The 17,121-nt window shown below is 32.9% G+C and overlaps 1 protein-coding gene across 15 annotated transcripts in view; it reads right to left on the reverse strand.

Annotated features, from left to right (window-relative positions):
* The window catches only part of AKAP6 (A-kinase anchoring protein 6), a 572,476-nt gene that overhangs the window by 36,366 nt on the left and 518,989 nt on the right, over nucleotides 1-17,121 (reverse strand). The gene's annotated exons all lie outside the window — the stretch shown is intronic.

Genomic DNA, 17,121 nt, shown 5'->3' on the forward strand with positions numbered 1-17,121 from the left:
AATTACAGCAAAATAATATAACATATATTCATTATATACACTATAACATATATAACCTTATACTATATAATATGTATATAACATGTAATTATATATACAATGAAATCAATACCAATAACAATTTCAATTATAGAATTCAGGCATTTCTAGGAAAACAAAGGGAAAAAAACCCAAACATGATAGATATTAATCCAACTATGTGAATAATCACTTTAAATGTGGATGATCTAAATAATGCAATTAAAAGCTAGAGATTTTCAGCATAGATAAAAGAATAAGATCCAACTATATGTTGTCAACAGAACCTCACTTTAAATGCAAAGACTCAGAACGGTTAAAAGAATGGATAAAGTTATACCATACTAACATTAATCAAAAGAAAGCTGGAACAAAGTTTTTAAAATAAAATTTAAAAAATTTGAAATGACTTCCAACACAACAACAACAAAAAAGAAAGCTGGAGTAGCTATATATATTTCAGACAAAGCAGACTCAAAAAACAAGGAAAATTATCAGGGATAAAAAGAGGCAGTATAATAATAAAGGGATCAATTCTTCAAGAAGACAAATAATCCTAAACATGTATGTATCTAACAAGAGGATATCAAAATACATGAGGCAAAAACTGACAGAACTGCGAGGAGAAACAGAAAATCCATTATTATGGCTGGATTTCAACTAGTGCTGAGGACTTCTGATCTTAGCTCTTTCGGTAACTGATAGAATAATCAACATTCTTTCAGTAAATGATATATCAATCAGGCAGAAAACTAGTAAGGAAATAGTTGACTTGAATAACACTATCAATCAACTTGATCTTTTTTTTTTAACATCTTTATTGGAGTATAATTGCTTTACAATGGTGTGTTAGTTTCTGCTTTATAACAAAGTGAATCAGCTATATATATACATATATCCCCTTATCTCCTCCCTCTTGCGGCTCCCTCCCACCCTCCCTATCCCACCTCTCTAGGTGGTCACAAAGCACCGAGCTGATCTCCCTGAGCTATGCGGCTGCTTCCCACTAGCTATCTATTTTACATTTGGTAGTGTATATATGTCCATGTCACTCTCTCACTTTAATCAACTTGATCTTAATTGACATTTATAGAATATTTTATTCAACAACGGCAGAATACATATTTTTCTCAAACTCACATGGAACATTCACCAAGACAGACCACATTCTGAGCCACAAAACACACCTTAACAAATTTAAAAGAATAGAAATCACACAATGTATGCTCTCAGACCACAATGGAATTAAACTAGAAATCAATAACAGAAAGCTGAAAAATTCCCAAATATTTGGAGATTAAACAACAAACTTCTAAATAACACACAGTTAAAGAAGTATCAAGAGAAAGTTTAAAATATTATTTTTAATTTATTTTTTTAAAGATTTGTTTTTTGATGTGGACTATTTTTTAAAGTCTTTATTGAATTTGTTACAATATTGCTTCTGTTTTATATTTTGGTTTTTTTGGCCACAAGGCATGTGGGATCTTAGCTCCACGACCAGGGGTTGAACCCACACCCCCTGCATTGGAAGGTGAAGTCTTAACCACTGCACCACCAGGGAAGTCCCTTAAAATATTTTAAACTAAATAAAAATGAAAATATAATTGATCAAGATTTCTGAGATGCAGCAAAAGTAGTGCTTAGAGGGAAATTTATAGCATTAAATGCCTATATTAGAAAAGAAGAAAGATCTAAAAATCAGTAACCTAAGCTCCTACTTTAGGAAACTGAGAAAAAAAGAGCAATTTAACTCTAAAACAAGCAGGAAAAAAGAAATAGTAAAAATTAGAACAAAAATCAATGAAATTGAAGACAGAATAATAGAGAAAATCAACTAAATCAACCAGTGCTGAGAGGAGTGTGGCTAATTAATTCAACTGGTTTAGCTTTGGCCAATTCTTTTTCTTTTAATTAATTTTTATTGGAGTACAGTTGATTTACATGTTGTGTTAGCTTCTGCTGTACAGCAAAGTGAATCAGTTATACATATACATATACCCACTCTTTTTTAGATTCTTTTTCCATATAGGTCATTACAGAACACTGAGTAGAGTTCCCTGTGCTATACAGTAGGTCCTTATTAGTTATCTATTTTATGTATAGTAGTGTGGATATGTCAATCCCAATCTCCCAATTTATCCCTCCCACCACTTTTCCCCTTGGTAACCATAATTTGTTTTCTACATCTGTGACTCTATTTCTGTTTTGTAAATAGGTTCATCCGTACCATTTTTTTAGATTCCACAGATAAGTGATATCATATGATATCTGTCTTTCTGACTTACTTCACTCAGTATGACAGTCTCTAGGCCCATCCATGTTGTTGCAAATGGCAGCATTATTTACAGTAGCCAGACATGGGAGCAACCTAAATGTCCATTGAGGGAGGAATGGATAAAGAGGATGTGGTATATATACACAATGGAATATTACTCAGCCATAAAAAAGAACAAAATAATGCTTTGGCCAATTCTGAATGAAAAGGAGGAAGAAAAGCATGAGTGGTTATTCCAACCATGGAATCTATCACTTAATTCAGGATTTCCTCAACTACTCACTTATCTGTCATTTGTTCATGTGTTTATTAAGCAAAAATATATTAACTGCCTAGTATGCCACACAATGTATTAATTTCTAGACAACTAAAAGATAAATAAGACTTGGTTCCTACAATGACATAAACAATACAATAATAGCAGCTAAAATTTATTGACCCTGTGGCAGCAGTTGTTCAAAGAACTTTCCACCTATTAATTCATTTAAACCTTATCAAACCCAAGGTAGGTATTACTGTTATCTCCATCTCACATATGAAGAAGCTGAGGCATAGAAAAGTTAACTAATTTGCCACAATCACATAGAAACTAAGTGGCAAAGTCTGGCCCAAGCTCTTAGTCACCACATTCTATTGTAATACTCAAGGAAAGAAAATTCCTCAACTTCTCTTGAAAATTTACTCTGTCTACTGGAAATGCTCACATTAAGGACACGTTTCTTATATTTAACCTCAAGATCTTCAACTGTAATTTAAAATAATTTCTTTCCTTCTTTCTTCCTTTCCCCCTTTCCCTTTCCACCCTCCCTCTGCCCCTCTTTCCCTGCCTGCCTTCCTTTTTTTGGGCTACTATGAGAGGAAACAGGAGAGAGGACATGTAGGGCTGTATATAATGCACTTTCATACATTGAAGAAAAATGGTAAGGGATATATGAAAGAAAAATAAATCTATTGGAAACTACTTTTAAAAGAGATTTGGTATTTGAAGCTTGGCTAGAAATACTCTAAAGGAAGAAAGTTGTTTTTGACATGTATAAAGATCTTTTAACAACCATCTCTCTTGTAAGTAATTAAGTATAAGTAATTACATAATTACTTGATTATGTAGCAGCACTAAAATTTTACAGGAGGTTTCACTTAAACTCTACCCTTATAAAAATAATTGCCACAAGTCAAAATTATTTTCTAAATGCTGTAATTCTTTCTGCTTTTAATTTTGAGGGGGGTGGAATCTAGGTCTATTTTTGTTTAGCAACCAGAGCCAGAGAAATATGTAATTTAATAATGTGTCACTGTGTTCAGACACTGACTTAAAACTTAGAATAAATCCCTAAATTATGATGGTGAGAAACACTTAGATGGGAAATGAAATTATAAGCCAAGGCATATTCTAGAGAATTTCTTTGGTCATAAATTTCTAAAATCATCAGTCATAATAGGGTGAGAATGCTATTACTTTAGTCACAAAATGGCATTTTAAAATACTTGGTATCTCAAAATGCATCACCAAATAATAAGATTGAGAGATAGAAAAAGCTTTAGAAATAAAGAAGACTCACAAAACATCATTTTATGTAACCTCTTCTTGCAAGAAACAAGCTTGGGTAACAAAATATGTGGGATTCCCCCCCCCCCCCAGTTTTCTTTCATTCTTTCTTTCTTTGCTTTTTTTCTTTTTAAAGTGAGCTGTCTCATCATTGCAAATTTTCTCAAGTTCTTAGAACTCTAATTAAAATGTGGTAATTGGTTATGTTACCTCAATTACCATGATGCATGGACATTGATGCAAAGCGACACCAATTGAATCCCTTGGGTGTTTTACCCTGGGGCCATCCCATTTATCGTGGCCTTATTATTTTCAATTATGTGGCTAGATGTGTTGCATACTTTCAAGGCCAATAAATATGCAGGGGTTTTCTGAACACAAGGTTCTGTTTTCAATGCTAGAGCTCTGGAGTGACAAGGCAAAAGGAAAAAAATATTTTTGTGAAGAATGAAAACTTAAAACCCTAAATACACTAAGGATTCAAAGGCACCCTTGCTGAAATAAAGGTATTTCGAAGGAATCCAGTTTACTTCTTTTTAAAACACTTGTATGGAAAGCAAGAATGATTTATTTGCTATTGATAACTACTTCTTCTAGGTAAGAAAATACTGATGGGACCATTCAGAGGTCTTATATGATGAGTTAGACAGGAGAGGAAACTGAGATAGAAAAGACAAAAGTTTTCTTCCTCTTTAGATGAAGGTTTGGGTTTTGAAAAGAGCTAAGCAGAGCTATACTGAGTACTTTACAGACATACAATATGAGCATAATAGTATTTTACAGAGATCTGTCCCCAGCATGAAGGTGATGGTAAGAGCACCCTGAAATGGTTACAGCATATAGTGTTTCCTAATGGGACACTACAGGTGTTTGTGGGAGACAAGCCGTAGATTGCTCTATGCCTAGCTGTTGTCATCCCACATCCACCCATTCAATGCTAGTGGTGTCCTCAGGTATTATGAATGACTCCTGGATATTTCTCCACAATAAATCTAGGAGTGAATTAGGACATTATTTGGGGACATCATCAAGAAATACACTTTGACACTTCGTCAAACGAGTTTCATTTACTGAGAATGACCCCTGTATCTTCACCAGGTTTTCTTTTTAAAAAAAAATAATCACACTCTCAGATTTCTGAAAACCAAAGAACATCTCTTTCCTTTCACTTATTAATTTATGTCTTGATTTATTTTGAGTATTTTCAAATAGGTACAGCATCCATCCATATGCTGCAGATGATAGAAGAAACTGAGTTGGTAAAAGGAGGAGTTGTGCTGTACAAAGATCTTTTAAAGACTGGCAGAACAGGTATATTTATGACAGAATCCCAAACTTTACTGCCAAATCAACACCCAAAGAGCCTTATATTTGCAACACTTTGAAAATACTTTTCCATCTAAGCCTCATACATGTATTAAATGTCAGGTCATTTTTCCCTTCATTTTTATCTTTGGATTCAACAGAAAACTCAAAAGAGTTTTACATAAAATCATTCTATTACTTTTAGAAGTACTTTTGGAGTAAAAAATATTGACCATAACAAATTTATGGTTACCAAAGGGAAAGGTGGGGGGGGGATAAATTAGGAAGTTGGGATTAACATGTACACACTACTATATATAAAACAGGTAACCAACGAGCACCTACTGTATAGCACAGGGAACTCAGGGAACTGTACTCAACATTTTGTAATAACCTAACAGGGAAAAGAATCTGAAAAAGAATATATATATATATATACCTGAATCACTTTGATGTACACCTGGAATTAACACAATATTGTAAATGAACTATACTTCAATAAAAAATTATATCGATAGACCCTTTAAGAGCTGCAAGAGCTGAAAGGCCTAGAATCAGGTATGCATGGACCCAGATCTTCTCCCTCCACTTACTAGCTCTATGACCTTGCACAATTTACTTAATCTTTCAAAAATTTAGTTTCTTCAAGTTGTTATGAATATTAAATGAGATAATGTATGAAAAATGGTAACCCAGTGACCAGGACATGGTACACATTCAATACTGCTAGCAAATAACAAACAGTCCTGTCCTCATAGTGAGTAATCCTTATACTACTTGGCTTTTTAGAGGGATCTTTGCCAGACAATCAAAACAAAATTAACACGAGAAAATAAAATAAACAGAGAAATACATTTCCTTAAGATATATAAAACTTTCTTGTGTTAGCAACTTTGTGAATTCCCCTGAGGGAACGGATCTATATTAGACTGAACCTGTCTGGTAGAGAGAAGTTTATTGAGACAGCACTTGAAAAAAGAAATTTGATTTGTGATACATACAAATCACTTCTGGAAAACTGGCTTTCTTGAGACAAATTCCATGAATGTCAGGAGTTTCTGTGACGAATGTGTAAATTTAATAAGAAGCTCAAATACCTAGAGGTAATGCTTAAATAAGTGTTAATGAGCTATCAGTGGTCAACCAACACACATGGCAGCCCAAATTCTCTTTTCTAGTTTTTCTAGTACTTTGAATGGGAAAATGCTTATTTACTCATCTTTCTTAAGGTTCTTATTTTTAAAAAGTACTGCTTTTCTTAGCCCAGTTAGATATGGTTGATTTTTGGCAATGAAAACTTCTTTAGATATCACCTATGATAATGAAGAAATTTGATCCATGATTTCCTAAACTGTATTGGAAAAACGGGATTACTTAATTTCAAAATCCACTAGGCTCAATTTGTATTTATAAAAGTCCTATTACTATACTTGATTTGAAAAGAAAAGTGGTGGCATACACTCCACCCTTATCATTAAAGAAGGCTTCATCTTAGAGAGACAATTTAGGATGTTGATTCAGGACACTGACCCTGGAGTGAAAATGTCCAAATGCCTATATTTGAATGCCAGATCAGTTACAAACTAGCTGGGTTACTTTGGACAAGTTGCTGAAACCTTCTTTGCCTCAATGTGTAAAATTAAGAGAATAATATTACATATATCATATGGTTATCAAAAGTTTTAAATGACTTAAAATGTAAATCACTTAGAAAAGTGCCTGACACATATTAAGTGCTGTGTTAGCTATTATAATTACTACTATTATTATTATTTTGGTTCTTCAGAAAATGATTGCTTATTTTTATTTACTTACTCCCAGGCAAGGATTCTCACTGTCAGGCTTCAAGGTAATCTATCCACCCATTTGTAATTACATGTAAAATTCTGTACCTGCCCATGTGTTTTTTAAACCATTTTATTGAGAAATAAGTGGCATAAAATAAACTGCATGACTTAAAATGTACAATTTTATATGTTTTAACATATGAATACACACACAAAACCATCATACTATCAAGATCATGGATATATTGATCACTCCAAAAAGCTTCCTCTTTACGTTTTATGATTCTTCCAGTGGTCAGAAAGATGTTACCCTATAATATTTTTTCTAAAATTTTACATCTTACATGTAGGTTTATGACCCATTTTGACTCATTTTTGTATATGGTGCAATATATTGTTCAATTTCATATTTGTTCATATGGATATTCAGTTAGTCCAGGATTATTTGTTGAAAGACTATCCTTGGAATTGCCTTTGAACCTTTGTCAAAAACCAATTAACCATTCATGTGGAGCTCTAGTTCTGAAATATCTATCCTGATCTATTTATTGGCTCTGACACTAATGCCATATTCTCTGCACTACTATAGCTTTATCATAAGTCTTGAAATTAGGAGCTGTAAGTCTTCCAACTTTATTCATCTTTTAAAAAACTTTTTTGGACTACTACATTTAAAATAGATAACTAACAAGGACCAAGTGTATAGCACAGGGAACTCTGCTCAATATTCTGTAATAACCTAAATGGGAGAAGAATTTGAAAAAGAATAGATACAAGTATATGTATAACTGAATCACTTTGCTGTACACCTGAAACTAACACAACATTGTTAATCAACTATGCTCCAATATAAAATAAAAATTTAAAATAAAATAAAATAAAATAAAACTGTTTCGGCTATTCCAGTTTCTTTGCATTTCCATGTGAATTTTAGAATCAGCTTATAAATTTCTACCAAAAACATAACTGGGATTTTCATTTGTATTACACTGACTTTACAGATAAATCTGGGGAGAATTGATATCTTAATAGTATTGTGCTTAAGGAAACAATTCTATTTACCATCACATCATAAAGAATAAAATACCTAGGACTAAACCTACCTCAGGAGACAAAAGACCTATACTCTTATACACTGATGAAAGAAATTGAGGATGACATGTACAGATGGAAAGATATACTATGTTCTTGGATTGGAAGAATCAATATTGTCAAAATGACTATACTACCCAAGGCAATCTACAGATTCAATGCAATCCTTATCAAATTACCAGTGGCATTTTTCACAGAACTAGAGCAAAAAAAAAAAAAAATTGAATCTATTTGTAAATACAAAAGACCTCAAATAGCCAAAGCAATTCTGAGAAAGAAAAATGTTGCTGGAGGAATCAGATTCCCTAACTTCAGACTATACTACAAAGCTACAGTAATGAAAACAGTATGGTATTGGCACAAACACAGAAATACTGATCAATGGAACAGGATAGAAAGCCCAGAAATAAACCCATGCACCTATGGTCAATTAATCTACAACAAAGAAGGCAAGCATATACAGTGGAGAAAAGACAGTCTCTTCAATAAGTGGTGCTGGGAAAACGGGACAGCTACATGTAAAAAATTGAGATTAGAACATTCTCTAAAATCATACACAAAAATAAACTCAAAATGGATTAAAGACCTAAATGTAAGGCCAGACAGTATAAAACTCTTAGAGGAAAACATAGGCAGAACATTCTTTGACATAAATTGCAGCAATATCTTTTTTGATCCACCTACTAGAGTAATGAAAATAAAAACAAAAATAAATAAATGGAACCTAATTAAACTTAAAAGCTTCTGCACAGCAAAGGAAACCACAAGCAAAACGAAAAGGCAACCCACAGAATGGGAGAAAGTGCAAATGAAGTGACCGACAAGGGATTAATCTCCAAAATATACAAAAAGCTCATGCAGCTCTATGTCAAAAAAAAAAAACAACCCAATCAAAAAAATGGGCAGAAGACCTAAATAGACATTTATCCAAAGAAGACATACAGATGGCCAAAGAGCACATGAAAAGATGCCCAACCTCACTAATTATCAGAGAAATGCAATCAAAACTACAATGAGGTATCATCTCAAACTGGTCAGAATGGCCATCATCAAAAAGTCTACAAACAATAAATGCTGGAGAGGGTGTGGAGAAGAGGGAACCCTCCTACACTGCTGGTGCGAATGTAAATTGGTACAACCATTTTGGAGAACAGTATGGAGGTTCCTTAAAAAACTAAAAATAGAACTACCATATGATCCAGCAATCCCACTCCTGGGCATATATCTGGAGAAAACCATAATCCAAAAGGATAATGCACCCCAGTGTTCACTGTAGCACTATTTACAATAGCCAAGACATGGAAGCAACCTAAATGTCCACCAACAGAGGAATGGATAAAGAAGATGTGGTACATATATACAGTGGAATATTAGCCATAAAAAATAATGAAAGAATGTCATTTGCAGCAACATGGATAGACCTAGAGATTATCATACTAAGTGAAGTAAGTCAGTCAAAGATAAATATCATATGATATCACTCATATGTGGAATCTAATTTTTAAAATGACACAAATGAACTTATTTACAAAACAGAAACATACTTACAGATATCGAAAACAAAGTTATGGTTACCAGAGGGGAAATGTGGTGGAGGAGGGATAAATCAGGAGTTGGGATGAACATACATACACTACTATATATAAGATAGATAACCAAAAAGGACCTACTGTATAGCACAGGGAACTCTACTCAATATTCTGTGATAACCTATATGAGAAAAGAATCTAAATGAATATATGTGTACATATAACTGAATCACTTTGCTGTACAGCTGAAACTAACACAGTACTGTAAATCAACTATACTCCAATAAAATTAAAACAAATAATAATAATAATATTGTGCTTTCTGATCCATGAACACAGTATAGCATATAGTGTATAGTATAGTGTTCATCACTCACTTATATAATTTCTCTCAGTAATATTTTGTAGAAATATTTTGTTTTCAGCATATAGTTCTTCCATATTTTTATTAGATATATCCCAAACATTTCATATTTTTGCTGCTATTGTAAATGATAGTTTTTAATTTCAATTTCTGATTGTTAATTGATAGTACATAAAAATACAACTGACATTTATATATTGATCTTGTATCCTACAGCCTTGTTAAATCCTTTATTAGCTCTAGGATCTTTTTTGAAGATTCCATAGCATTTTCTACATAGATGACCATAGAGCCTATGAGTAAGATAACTGTGCTCCTTAATTTCCAAGCAGCATGTCTTTAATTCCTTTTTCTTGCTTTATTTCACTCACTAAAACTTCCAGTGCAATGTTGAATAGAAATGGTGAAAATGGACATCCTTACCATGTTCCTCTTATGTTAGAAGAAAAGCATTCAGTGTTTTACCACTAAGTATGATGTTACCTGTAGATTATTTGTATATGTCCTTTATTAAGTTGAGGAAGTTCCTACTTTATTCTTAGGTTTCTGAGCTTTTATCAGGAAGGATGTTGGATTTTGGCAAATGCTTTTTCTGCACACCCTGGAACGTAGTTTTCCTTTCTCTTTGTGGTGAATCATACTGATTTTTTTTCCAACTAGTTTTGCATTTCTAGACCTCACATGGTCATAATGTGTTATCTATTTTATATACCGTTGATTATTTGATAAAATTTTGTGAAGAATCTGTTTATCTATACTCATGAGGGATACTGGTCAGCAGTTTTCTTGTAATGTCTTTGAGTAATGCTGAGTTGGGAAGTATTTCTTCCTTTTCAATTTTCTGGAAGATTTTGCATAAAATTAGTATAATATCTTCCTTAACTATTTGGCAGACTTTAGCCATAAAGCTGTCTAGGCCTGGAGTTTTCTTTGTAGGGAAATTTTAAGCTAATGGTTTAATCTATTTAGCAGATATGGAGCTATTCAGGTTGTGTATTTCCTTTTGAGTAAATGTCTACTGTGTGCAACTTTTAAGGAATTCGTATATTTTATTTAAATAATTGAATTTAATGGCATAAAATTATTCATAGTATTTACTTTATATTCTTTTATATTAGTAGAATCTGTAGTGATGTCTATCTCTTATTCCTGATAATGATAATTTGTTTCTTTTCTCCTTTTTCCCTGATCGGTCTTGCTAGAGTTTTATTAGTTTCATTGATCTCAAAACAAAAAACACCCAGCTTTCTTCCTCATTAACTTTTTTCTATTGTTTTTTTCTGTTTTTAATTTCAATGACTTCTGCTCTAAACTTTATTATTTGCTTTCTTCTACTTACTTTGTGTTTAATTTGTATTTCTCTAGTTGCATAAATGTGAAAACTAAGATTATTATTTTGGTGGCACATTTTCATTGGTACAAATTTTAATATTTTTTCTATTTCTATTCAGTTCAAAATAATCTCTCATTTCCCTTTTTCATTTCTTCTTGGTCCCAGGAGTTGTAGATAAGTATGTTATTTACTTTCCTTATATTTGAGGACTTTTCCAATATATTTCTAATATTTATTTCTAAACTAATTCCATCATAGTCAGAGAACAGGATGTAATAAGAATGTTTTTTAAATTTGAGACTTGCTCTGTGGCTCAGAAGAGAGTCAATTTTGGTAGATGTTCTGTCAACACTTGAAAAGGATGTATATTCTCCTGTTGTGGGATGGAGTGTTTTAAATGTCAATTAGGTCAAGTTGATTTATGGTGTGATTCAAGTTTTTTATATCCTTACTGATTTTCTGTCTACTTGTACTATCAATTATTGAGAAAAGTATTGGAATCTCTGCCCCAAATTATATATTCTTATCTTCTTGTAATTATATCAGTATTTGATTTATGAATTTGTAAGTTTTGTTACTACAGCACAAACATTTAGTAATGGTGTGTCCTCTTGATTAATTAGCACTTTATCACTAAGAAATATCTTTCTTTATACCTTGTAATATTCTTTGCTCTGAACTCTGATTTGTTTAATATTAATATGGACACTTCAACTCTCTTTTGATTGCATTAGCTTAATACATATTTTTCCATCCTTTTACTTTTAACTTAATTTTTCTTTATAATTAAAATGGCAACATATAGTTCAGTCTTGCTTTTTTAATGCAATCTGTTAATTACTACCTTTTAATTGGGGTTTTTAGTCCATTTATGTTTAACAGAATTATTGATGCACTTGGTTCAGTTTTCTATATATTACATCTGTTCTTTATTCCTATTTTTCCTCTTTTTCTGCATTGTGTGTGATATTTTAAAATGATTTCCTTTCCTTTCCTTTGTTGGCCTATTTGTTATAGCTTCTTGTGTTTTTAAAGAATCATAGTATGTATTTTATCTTATTTATCTTTAAGTGATTCTATACCATTCTATACCACTTATCCATCTTTAAGTGATACTATATATCTTTAAGTGATACTATACTTAATATACGAACCATACAATAGTATAGTTCCATTTCCTGGCCTTTGTGATATTTTTGTCATATGTTATACTTCTACATGTGTTATAAATCCCATAATACATTGTTATTATCTTGCTTTAAACAATCTATTATCATTTAAAGAGATTTAAATAAGATGAAAAAAGACATTTCATATTAACCCACACAGTAAGTATTTCTAGTGCTTTTCATTTCTCTGTGCAGACTCAGGCTTCCACTAATACCATTTTCTTTTTTCCTGTAAGGATTTCCCTTAACATTTCTTGCAGTTCTGCTGATGATGATTTTTTTAAAGTTTTGATATCTGAAAACAATTTATTTTTGTTTTCCTTTTTGAATAGTATTTTCTCTGTGTATAGAATTCTGAGTTATTTTCTTCCAATACTTTAAAGATGTTGTTCCCCTATCTTCTGACTTGTATTATATTTCTGAAAAAAGTATGCTATAACCCTTCCTTCTTATTTTCTGTATATAATGTATCTTTTTCCTCTAGGTACTTTGAAGATACTCTTATCACTAGTTTTAATCAATTTGAACAGAATACCCCTTGGTGTAGTTATTTTCATGTTTCTTGTGCTTAAGGTTTGTTGACATTCTGGATCTGTGGGTTTATAGTTTTCATCAAATTTGGAAAATTTGGGTCATTATTTCTTCAAAAATTGTTTCTCCCTCTGCCCTTTTTTCAGGGATTCCAATTACATATACATTAGGCTGCTTGAAGTTATCTCACAGCTCACTAATGCTATGCTTTTGTTTTTGTCTTTTTTTTTTCCTCTTTGTTTCATTTTTGACAGTTTCTATCACTATGTTTTCAGGTTTATGAATTGTTGCTTCCACACTGTCTACTTGGTTGTTAATACCATCCAGGGTATTTTTTATCTCAGTTATTATAGTTTTCATCTGTAGAAGTTTGATTTTAGACAGATATCTTCAATGTCTCTACTAAATAAGCTCAATATATTTTCTAGTTTCTTGAACATATGGAATGCAAGAAAAATAACTTTTAATGTTCTTGTCTATTAAATCTATAATATGTCATTTCTGGATTTGTTTCTATTAATTGAATTTTCTCCTCATTTTCAAAGATATTTTACTTCTTCTTTGTACACTGGAAGCTTTTGACTGGACGCCAGACACTATAAATTTTACCTTGCTGGATGCTGGATACTTAGATGCTTATAAGCATTCTTGAGTTTTGTCCTGGGATATAGTTAAATACCTTTGAAAGAGTTTGATCCTTTCAGGTCTTGCTTTTAAGCTTTTTGGGCAAGACTAGAGTAGCATTTAGTCTAATTTTGCCCCATTACTAAGGCAAAACTGTTCTTGGTACTGTATCACATGCCCTGTGAATAATAAGGATTCTACTGTGACTGATGGGAAAAGGAACTATTCTCAGCTGTGTGTGAGCTCCAGGGATTGTTCCCCTCTAATTTTTTCAGGTGGTTTCTTCTGTTGAAGATTTAAAAGGATCCCTCTGCATAGCTCTAGAGTCATCTCTCTGTGCAGCTCTCTCCTCTCTGGTACTATGCCTTGTAGCAACTTTAGCTGCCTTGTCCTCCTCAGCCTCCCAGACCTGTCCCCTCAACCCAGGGATAATGCTAGGCTCTGCATGGATTTCCTCTTTGCACCCTGTGACCTGAAAACTCTCTCTAGGCAGAAACTTGAGTAATCATAGTATCACTTCAATCATTTCACATCTCTTCATTGCCTGGTATCCAAGGTCTTAAAATTGTGATTTTACCCAGCTTTTAAATTGTTTCAGGTAGAAGGGTCCTGGTCCTTTACTCAATCCTGGCTGGAAGTGGAAGTCTGCCCATGTATTTTTAGAGGAAGTAGGTCTATGGCCTTCATCAATAAGTTATCTTCTCTTTGCTAATGATTAATCTGAGTGGATGTATAGATTATTGGTATGGATTCTTGGTGTTTCCATGGTTGTCTCATATATTTTAATTTGCATCTATTGTAGGAAGTGAGATTCAAACTTTTAATAGAAAAAATCCTGGTTCTCTATAATTAACACATCACAAATTCAGAACGCTCTTTTGGCAAGTGGGACGATCTAAGGTAATTCAGGCACATGGTATTGCTAGCCAAAATGTGGAGCCTGAATCATAGAAAGAAGGCAGGAGACTAGAAATAAAAACATATGATTCAAACAAAAATTAGAATTAAAGCATAAAAAGTATAGACAGAGGTCATTTTTTATAGGTAACACAAAAATAAACCAAATAAGTCTGGGAAAAGAGCTTGAATGTAGAAAGAACAAGGTGTAGTGTCAAATAATTATGCAATTTTAAATCTTGATGATAAGGGAGAAAGATGCTTTTGGGTTTTGTCTGTTTTAACTCCCAGAATTTAATACAAGATCTTTTGCTTTCTTCCAGTTAAAAGAGAGAGAGAGATTCATTATTTACCTAGTTAGGAGAAATAGAGAAGCTTGCTTAATTGACATATGTACATTTATCTGAATTCTCCTGAATACTATGGAAAGAGTTTCCATATTTTTGTCAGTATTAACTGTAATCTTGAAGCCCATAATTACCCCAGTAGCATCATAGTTATTTGCATATTTGTATTAACTATACTTTTTGAGGAGAAGGAGGATATCTTGTTTACCTTTAAATCTCTAACACTGATTATTATACAGCATCACTTAGAGAAAATTCACTTATTTAACAAATACTATGGAGTACCTGTTAAGTCCTGCATACTATGTAGGGCTTTTAGGAATGTAAAGGTGAGCAGAAACTGGCATGTGGCTGCCTTCTTCAGACTAGTGGAGAAGACCAACAGTAATTAAATCATCACACAAACAGATGTAACATGAAAAATGAGGAGCACTGGATCGACCATTAGGTGACATCTCTTACACAAGCTATTTCCAAAGTGACTAAGAAAATTCTACAATACGGAGATAGAATTAGAGCTTCTAATTCTAAGTGCCAGAACCTAGCCCACACTTTCAGAATGACTTTATTCAATACCTCATAGAGAATTTCCTTCAGAAATAATTTGAAGAAAAGAGAGTATACCATGGGGGACTTCATATCATACTTTAAAACTTGGAAAAACTGACCGTACCAGGCAAGAAGAAAGGTTAAAAGGCATCTCCTTGGTGATCTCATGAAGGTGAAATATTCAAATAGGAACATAACACTCAAAGCCATTTTGTGAGAATATGAACATTGAGAATTAATATAGAAATAGTAACTCCAAACCAAATGCCAGAATGAAACAAAATTTATCAATTGAAAGCTTGTATTCATTCATTTAGCAAATGTCTATTAAACATCTACTATATGCAGGAATGTCCCAGGCCCTGGAAATATAGCAGTGAAAGTCCCTGTACACAAGAAGGGGATGGCATGGGGGTGGGGACATAGGATAAAAAAGCAAACAGACCACTTAGAGGCTTCTGAGTCTCTACAAAGGCAGCTTCCCATGTTGGTAAAATACTTGTTTGCCCATCAAAGCAACTTGGACTCTTGACCCAACCAACAGAGATCAGAGCAAGAAATATCTCCAACGTAATGAGGTACACGGTGTTCATTGTATTGCTGGCATTAGTGCCACTCGCTACTCTTCTATCCCTTTCTCGAGTGATTTTCAATCTTGTTTAGCACAGAGGACCTTATTTGCTACCTCATCATTCCAGAAAACCTAACATTCAGCAGCCAACCTAAAGAAAAGGGGGTGTTTTGTCCATCTGCAATTTTTATCTACCTCTCTGTAGTAGCTTGAGCCTCTAAGAAGCAGCCAGGGTTTCAAAGCTAAAGCTTACCCCTTTACCATAGAAGTAGGATAAAAATGTCTACAGCTAGTCTGCAGAGATCCAGTCCTGCATCCCTCATCATACGATTTCAAATAAATCTCCAAAGAAACCCAGTTTTGTTTCTTCCAAAGCAGCTTGAATGCTTCCAAAATGTTAAGAGCTTCTCCAGGTGCAGTTGGTTTTTGTGTAAATTTTATTATCACCACTACTATGCTTAGATGTTTCAAACTATAGAATAAAAAAATAACCTCTTCTATGCTTTCAAACACTCAGAGAAAAAAAAGAAAAAAAGAAAGAAAGAAAGAAAGAAAGAAAGAAAGAAAGAAAAAGAAAAGAAAAGAAAACACTCTAGCTAAACAGCTTCACAACAAATAGGTCATTTCAAGAAAAGACATCCAATTATATAGAATCTGATTACTGGTAATAACTTGGAAGTCTTAAGAAATTTAATGACTTCAGCGCAAAACAATTAAAGTGAACTATTGAGGATAAAATCACCCCCTAGACTCAACATAACTACAGATGCAAAAAGAGTGAGAAGGCTTACTGCTTCATTGTCCCTTCTGTTTCCAGTCCCCAATGCCAAACACATCAGATAACCTAAATATTTAGGTTTTGTTAAAATTAGAATTCATAAGAGAAGCCTGTTTTTCAGTGGCAGGATTATTATACTTGATTTTACAATTTTGAATCTTGAACTTTCCAAAGACATAGAACTGATAATATAAATATACAAGAAAAAATTTCCATTGTATGTATGTATGTATGTATGTGTGTGTGTATTTCATTTATGTAAGTCAAACATGAGAATTAGGCCTTCAACTAACAGACACTAACTTCAAGGTCATTTGGGGAATGTAATCTTTTTATCAATAAATCCCCTCCCTTAAGGTTTTCTGGACAAGTGTGTATTCTACATTATAATAAAACAACTCTA

Source organism: Balaenoptera borealis (genome assembly GCF_965194805.1).
Source record: "Balaenoptera borealis genome assembly, chromosome: 3".
Lineage (NCBI taxonomy): Eukaryota > Metazoa > Chordata > Mammalia > Artiodactyla > Balaenopteridae > Balaenoptera > Balaenoptera borealis.